Source organism: Symphalangus syndactylus, chromosome 12 (assembly GCF_028878055.3).
Source record: "Symphalangus syndactylus isolate Jambi chromosome 12, NHGRI_mSymSyn1-v2.1_pri, whole genome shotgun sequence".
NCBI lineage: Eukaryota > Metazoa > Chordata > Mammalia > Primates > Hylobatidae > Symphalangus > Symphalangus syndactylus.
Genome location: NC_072441.2, coordinates 79,746,423 through 79,754,596, shown reverse-complemented (window position 1 = coordinate 79,754,596; position 8,174 = coordinate 79,746,423).

Genomic DNA, 8,174 nt, shown 5'->3' with positions numbered 1-8,174 from the left:
TCTGCCGCCCCGCGGCCTCCACACCGACGCGCCGCGGGCCCCCGCGCCTTCGTGGCTCCAGCTGTCCCTTCCCGGTATACCCACCCACCCACCCGCACGTCCAACGCCCTTTTTTTCTCCCCCCGCCAAAACTTTCTAGACGGTAGGGACTATTTTCTTCTAATGTAACCTTCCACCAAACTGGAGGGAAAAGTTACCCGAGGCCAGAGAAGGGCTGGGGACGTGGGAGGGACTCACAAGAGCCCTGGTTCTAAAAACAGAGGTCTCTTTCCATGAAAGTGAGTAACTGGGCCCCCAAGCCAGAGTTTTGTTTGTTGGATTAATTGGTCAAGGTGCACGTTGAAGCTAAATATCTTAAATGGAGATTTTTAAAAAATGGATATAAAATAGACTCCACTAGACAAATGGTTCTTGTCTTCAGACCTTGCAGTTCTTTCTATTGATTCTCATGTTATCTGTCCCTCCCTACCCCGGGCTCCCACATCATAAGGTTCACGTATAGGGAAATCCAGGTTACTTGAGAATGATGACTTCATAAACCCTAGAGGAAGAAGTCAAATCTAGAAACTGCTCTTTGAGGCAGTTTGCTGAATTCTATTCTGTATTCTGGAAAGGTAAGCTAACCCGCAGAAATAGTTAATGATTGGGATAATCCACTAGACCTTCTTTTTCAAATTGTGGGTGGCAAAATCAGTTTGACGAGCAGTATTAAGAAGGAAGGAGAGGACGGAAAGAAGGAAGAAAGGGCTGGGCACAGTGGCCCAAGCTGTAATCCCTGCACTTTGGGAGGCTGAGGCAGGGGGATCACTTGAGGCCCCAGGTTGGAGACCAGACTAGGCAACATAGGGAGATCCCATCTCTACAAATAAAAATAAAATTAGCCGGATGTGGTGGTGCACTTCTGTGGTCCCAGCTATTCCAGAGGCTGAGGCAGGAGGATTGCATGAGCCCAGGAGTTCGAGGCTGCAGTGAGCCATGTTTTATAAGCTACTGCACTCCAGCCTGGGCAACGGAGCAAGACACTGTCTAAAAAAAAAAAAAAAAAAAAAAAGAGGTGTAATAAAAGAGAATAGAAAGCTATCACATAGTGATTATCAGTAGTCTTTCATGAAATCTGAATCATGAAAAAGTACTGAGTTTGTGTGTAGCCAGTCAAGATGTAGAATATGCTTTTTACTGTGGGTGGCTGTCAAAAAATGTTTAAAGACCACTGTGCTAGACAGTGGAACTTTTTAAGGATGCTTAGATTGGAAAGGTTGAAAAGTCATCTAATTTATTCCTCTATACTTAGACAGTATTTCATTTTAAGAATAGTACAGACTTTAATTACCTTTCTTGCTTATCATCTCATCTCAACATTTCCTACTAATGATTTGTGAATAATTTGTCTCTTTAAAGCTATTATTTCAGTAAAGAAAGCTATAACTTAAAATACAAAGGCAATTCTGCCAAGTTCCCTTTTTTTCTTTTTTCTTTTTTTTTTTTTTTTTTTTTTTGAGACGGAGTCTCGCTCTGTCGCCCAGGCTGGAGTGCAGTGGCGCGATCTCGGCTCACTGCAAGCTCCGCCTCCCGGGTTCACGCCATTCTCCTGCCTCAGCCTCTCCGAGTAGCTGGGACTACAGGCGCCCGCCACCACGCCCGGCTAACTTTTTTTTTGTATTTTTAGTAGAGACGGGGTTTCACTGTGGTCTCGATCACCTGACCTCGTGATCCGCCCGCCTCGGCCTCCCAAAGTGCTGGGATTACAAGCGTGAGCCACGGCGCCCGGCCCCCTTTTTTTCTATGGCTCTTCTATCCTGTCCCCTGGGCAGTGGACATATTACAAATGTGCCTGAAAGATCCGCGTCCAGTGGAGTCCCAGAGAAATCTGAGTTGCTGGAGTATCATGTCATCAGATACCCCCATGGATCTATTTTACTTTATTTTAAAATTTGAATTTTTATTTCTTTTTTCCCCTTATTATTTGTTTCTAAAATTTTATCCTCCCATATAGGTTATATGAAAGCCTGAAGGTCTTTTTTTTTTTTGAGATGGAGTCTTACTCTGTTGCCCAGGCTGGAGTGCAGTGGCACAATCTCAGCTCACTGCAACCTCTGCATCCCGGGTTCAAGCAATTCTCCTGTCTCAGACTCCTTAGTAGCTGGGATTACAGGCGCACACCACCACGCCCGGCTAATTTTTGTATTTTCAGTAGAGACGGGTTTCACCATATTGGTCAAGCTGTTCTCGAACTCCTGACCTCAGGTAATCCACCCGCCTTGGCCTCCCAAAGTGTTGAGATTACAGGCATGAGCCGCCACATCCAGCCAGAAAGCCCAAAGGTCTTGAATTGACTTTGTCCCTTCTCAAGTAAGGGAGTTTTCTGTCATGCTAACAAGTTTGTGACTGAAACTTTCTATCTTTACACCCATTTCTTCCCCCCATTACACACACTCCAATCTGGCCACTTTCATTAGCTTAACATTTGGATTAAAACGCCCAAATTGGGCCAGGTGCGGTGGCTCATGCCAGTAATCCCAGCACTTTGGGAGGCCTAGGCAGGTGGATCACTTGAGGTCAGGAGTTCAAGACCAGCCTGGCCAACATGGCGAAAAGGGTTTAATAGAGATGGGGTCTCTATTAAAAATACAAAAGTTAGCTGGGCCGGGTGGTGGGCACTTGTAATCCCAGCTACTGGGTACTCGGGAGGCTGAGGCAGGAGAATCGCTTGAACTCGGGAGGCAGAGTTTGCAGTGAGCCAAGATGATGCCATTGCACTCCAGCCTGGGTAACAAGCGAAACTCCATCTTAAAAAAAAAAAATAGCCGAAGTGTATGTGTGGATGAGAGTGTTGATTGTTGGGAAACACTCCCCATTGTCAATAGCAGCCCACTTACCCACTAAGGATATTAATAATAACAAAAATGATAAAACAATAATAATAATATAACTAAAATAATAATTATTGACAGTTTTTTGTTTTTGGTTTTTTTGAGACGGAGTTTTGCTCTTGTTGCCCAGGCTGGAGTGCAATGGCGCAATCTTGATTCACCACAACCTCTGCCTCCCAGGTTCAAGTAATTCTCCTGCCTCAGCCTTCCGAGTAGCTGGGATTACAGGCATGCGCCACCATGCTAGGCATGCCTTGTACCCTCCCGTGGCGTGGCACATCAGATAAAAGTGTGAGTGAATTACAGTCTGGCAGAAGGGGACCCTGAGGCCTCGCTTTCCTGGGGTGCTGTGAGGGAGAACCACAGTGGCTGAGAAGCTTGCTGAAGGAGGCAGCCTTAGTGGGGCAAGGTGACACTGCAGCGAGGACTGCGGAGTGAACCACCCCAAATTCAAGGCCAAAGGGGCCCCTCAGACAAACTTATAGGGACCTGTAGAGCCAGAGAGTTGAAAGGAGGTTGAGGGAGAGCCACGAGGCCTGCGCAACCTGAGTGGGACCAGCTCACAAGTTGTATCCACACGGTCTTGAACCACAAATTTCAACCGCGAACACCAGTAGGGCAAGCGGTGGGCAGATGGAGAAGGGGCATTGTCCCAGAGGCCAGAAGAGTCAAAGAACATTCCACTTGGGGTCTCTGGATTCTTATTCTTTATTTTTTTATTCTTATTATTTTTTAAGATGGAGTTTCACTGTTGTTGCCCAGGCTGGAGTGCAATAGCAGGATCTGGGCTCACTGCAACCTCCACCTCCCAGGTTCAAGCGATTCTCCTGCCTCAGCCTCCCAAGTAGCTGGGATTACAGGTGCACTCCACCATGCCCAGCTAATTTTGTATTTTTAGTAGAGATGGGGTTTCACCATGTTGGACAGGCTGGTCTCGAACTCCTGACCTCATATGATCCACCCGCCTCAGCCTCCCAAAGTGCTGGGATTACAGACGTGAGCCACTACACTCAGGCCTCTGGATTCTTCTTTATCATAATGTTGCACAAGCCATGCTTGTCGCCAGTACAATTGGACACCACATTGGAAAAAAGCTGGAGAAAAGGATGAATGTCTGAGGATGTTGAGAAAACCAGGTGTTATTTTCCTAATGAGAATAAGCATTACGTAAAGAGATTGTTTAAATTATTTGATGAGACTTAACTCTTTTTTTTGCTAATCTTTAAATTATTTTAAAAAGATGATTATGAAATATTTAAAACCACAAGAAAATTAAGAATATAAGGAATCTATAAACCTACCACTCAGTATAAAAAAATAAAACATTACCAATACAGTTGAAACTTCCAGAGTATCACTCCACAAATGCTGCTTTTATTAGGTCAAATGATATGAAACTGCTGATATTAGATTGTTTTTGACCCACAAAAAAAAACCAGTAATTTTTCTTGATTCAACCTAATATTTTAGGTGTTTTTTTATTTTTTATTTTTTCTAAAACAGAGTCTCTTTCTGTTGCCCAGGCTGGAGTGCAGTGGCACAATCTCAGCTCACTGCAACCTCTGCCTCCCGGGTTCAAGTGATTCTCCTCCCTCAGCCTCCCGAGTAGCTGGGATTACAGGTGCACACCACTATGCCTCGCTAATTTTTGTATTTTTAGTAGAAACAGGGTTTCACCATGTTAGCCAGGCTGGTCTCGAACTCCTGACCTCGTGATCCGCCCACCTTGGCCTCCCAAAGTGCTGGGATTACAGGCGTGAGCCACCACATCCGGCCTCTTTGTGGGTTTTATCAGTAATTTTACTAATCTGCTGCCCACGTGGAATGCCTTTCTTCTTTTCCCTCATTTATCTACATCCTGCCCCTTCTTTAAGACAAGGTCTGAGCCTACTCCTTTCAAGAATTTTTCACGGAAGACTTGAGCCTGCACAGATCTTTCCTATCTCTTGCCAGAAGGTACTGTCTGTCTCATACATTTAACATCATTTTATATGTCATATTCTTTAATTGCCTGGGCCACACAAATTAACACTTGGCAATATTACATTACCTATTTTGTTAATTAACATGTGGAAGAAATAGTAGGGTTTTACTAAATGCTTGACTGATAAAGAACAATAACTACATATTTCTTAGAAGTTATTACTTCAAGCAATTTTATAAAAGATGCTTGAGCCCAAGACCCAAAGTATTTAGAATAGATACCTTAAGGCAAGAAATCTCAGGAAGAATCAGAATAGGGAGCCTGTCATCCATGAGTATAGTCAAATTTTATCATGTCCCATAAAATATTTATATCTTAAGAATTATTAGTAAAAACTACCATTTATGGAGTAACTACTGTAAAGTATTGGCCTAGACATTTTATATATTATATCTCTAATATAACGACCCTGCAGTGTAACTAATATCAGGCTCTGTCCAGTTCACCATGTTGTCTCTCATTCTTTTTTGTTGTGTTTTGTTTTGTTTAGAGACATGTCTCACACTGCCACCCAGGCTGGAGTGCAGTGGCACAATCGTAGCTCACTGCAGCCTCAAAATCCTGGGCTCAAGCAGTCTTCCCACCTCAGCCTCTCCAGTGGCTGGGACTACAGGCACGCACTACCACACCCAACTAACTTTTTACTTTTTGTAGAGATAGGGTTTCATTATGTTTCCCAGGCTGCTCTTGAACTTTTGGACTCAAACAATCCTCCCTCCTTGGCCTCCCAGAGTTCTGGGATTACAGGTGTGAGCTACCGCACCTGGCCTTGTCTCACATTCTTAACCATAAAAGTGTCCTGAGAACTTCTTATTTTTTCAGTCCAACCTTTATATCCATTTATTAGTCATTATAATTAGGCTATCCTACTTTAACAAATTAATCCTGGAATCTCAGTGATTTAGCACAATAAAATTTTTTTTGTTGTTATTCTGGTAAAGTCTGATGTATTATAGGCAACTCACTAGTTCAACTCTACTCCATGGGGTGACTCAGGAATCTAGGATGCTTCCATACTCTGGTTCTACCATCTCATTTGATGGGAAAAGAGGGGGCATATCAACCTTTAAATTGAAGGGCAATTGATGGATTACTTCTGGCCCAGAACATTCTTGAGGTCAGTAGTTTGAGACCAGCCTGGCCAATATAGTGAAACCCCATTTCTACTAAAAAATGCAAAAAAAAGGTTAAGAGATCACGAGGTCAGGAGATTGAGACCATCCTGGCTAACATGGTGAAAACCCATCTCTACTAAAAATACAAAAAATTAGCCCGGCGTGGTGGTGGGCTGATATCACGCCACTGCACTCCAGCCTGGGCAACAGAGAGAGAGACTCTGTCTCACAAAAAAAAAAAAAAAAAAAAAGGTTAAGATTCACTTTCTAGGCTAGGAATAACATTCTGGGCCAGAAGTAATCCATCAGTTGCACTTACATTTCCATTTACAAGGACTCAATCTTGAGGCCCTGATACAGCTAAAAGAGAGGCTGGGAAATTAGAGTACATGAATATTCAGTGAGCCACAGTCAATATAGTAAAGGCAGGCATCCTAGGAGAGCCACTATTCTTGCAAGGTCGGTGAATCAAAATAACCTCCTTAATGCCAATTATATCAACTCAACTGGCTGAAGTAGCTAGACTATCTGATCGTCTTTGGGGTTCTAGAGGTTCCTGGACTTTCCTAGATGTCAAAGAACATCTTGGGCAAAGATAAAGGAAGAAGTAAAATAATAATAGTAATGGCCAGGTACAGTGGCTCACACCTGTAATCCTAGCACTTTGGGAGGCCAAGGCAGGCAGATCATGAGGTCAGAGGTTCAGGACCAGCCTGGCCAATATGGTGAAACCCTGCCTCTACTAAAAATACAAACATTAGCCAGGCATGGTGGCACGCGCCTGTAGTCCCAGCTACTCGGGAGGCTGAGGCAGAAGAATTGCCTGAACCCAGGAGGCAGAGGTTGCAGTGAGCTGAGATCGTGCCACTGCACTCCAGCCTGGGTGACACAATGAGACTCCATCTCAAAAATAATAATAATAGTAATATAGTAATAGTAATATAATAATAATAAGCCACATGTTAGAGTGAGAAGAAACTCTAGTTCTTTGGGCACGTATGTTCATATAGGATTATTGAGAAATGTATCATTTCTCTAGGAAGACAGGGAATGAAGCATCTCTCTCTTTTTTTTTTTTTCTCGAGACAGAGTCTTGCTCTGTCACCCAGGGAGGAGTGCAGTGGCACAATCTCAGCTCACTGCAACCTCCACCTCCCGTGCTTCAGCCTCAGGAGTAGCTGAAATTACAGGCCTGCACCCCCATGCCCAGCTAATTTTTGTATTTTTAGTAGAGACGGGATTTCGCCATATTGGCCACGCTAGTCTTGAACTCCTGACCTCAAGTGATCCACCCACCTCGGCCTCCCAAAGTGCTGGGATTACAGGTGTGATCCACCGTGACTGGCCAGAAGCATCGTGTCCACTGGGGTTCATGAACAAGCCCAGAAACAGGATTCAAGTCTGAAAGTGCTTGCAAAATGTTGTGTATATGTACAAATGTGCATTTTTCTGGGGGAGATAATTCATAGCTTTTATAGAGATTTTTGAGGGGGTCATGATGCAGAAAAGTTTAAGATTCACTTTTCTAGGCTAGGAATAAAATCTCTGAATAGGAGAAACAGAGATCAGCGCCTGCCAGGAAGCAAGGTGCGTAGGAAAGAGAAAATTCGTATTCACACCTGATGCACAGCACTTATACACACAGCTACATTTATGTGAAAACTGAGAAATGAGAATTATTTCCTGGATGAATGAAAGTGAAATCATTTTCCTCCTATAAAATGATTTTAAACTGGTGAATCGTGGCACTCTCACATTGTCAGATTTTATTACCTTTATGTTTCAGGTAACAGAAAAGGCATTAAAAATGGATCTTTTGCTGTCATGGGAGATGGCCCCTTTGCCACCTCTAACTCCTATTGTACGTATTCAGTAATAAGAGAAGACCCAAACGGACCTGACCACTTATCTACACCAGAAAACTTTAAAAAGTTTAATCCTGGCCAACATCGTGAAACCCCATCTCTACTAAAAATACAAAAATTAGCCGGGCATGGTGGCAGGCACCTGTAATCCCAGCTACTCGGGAGGCTGAGGCAGGAGAATCACTTGAACTGGGGAGGTGGAGGCTACAGTGAGCTGAGATCGCGCCACTGCACTCCAGCCTGGGAAACAAAGCAAGACTCTGTCTCAAAAAAAAAAAAAAAATTAATTCTGAATGATACCTCAGTCTTCTCATCTGTAAAACAATTACATTAATCCTCA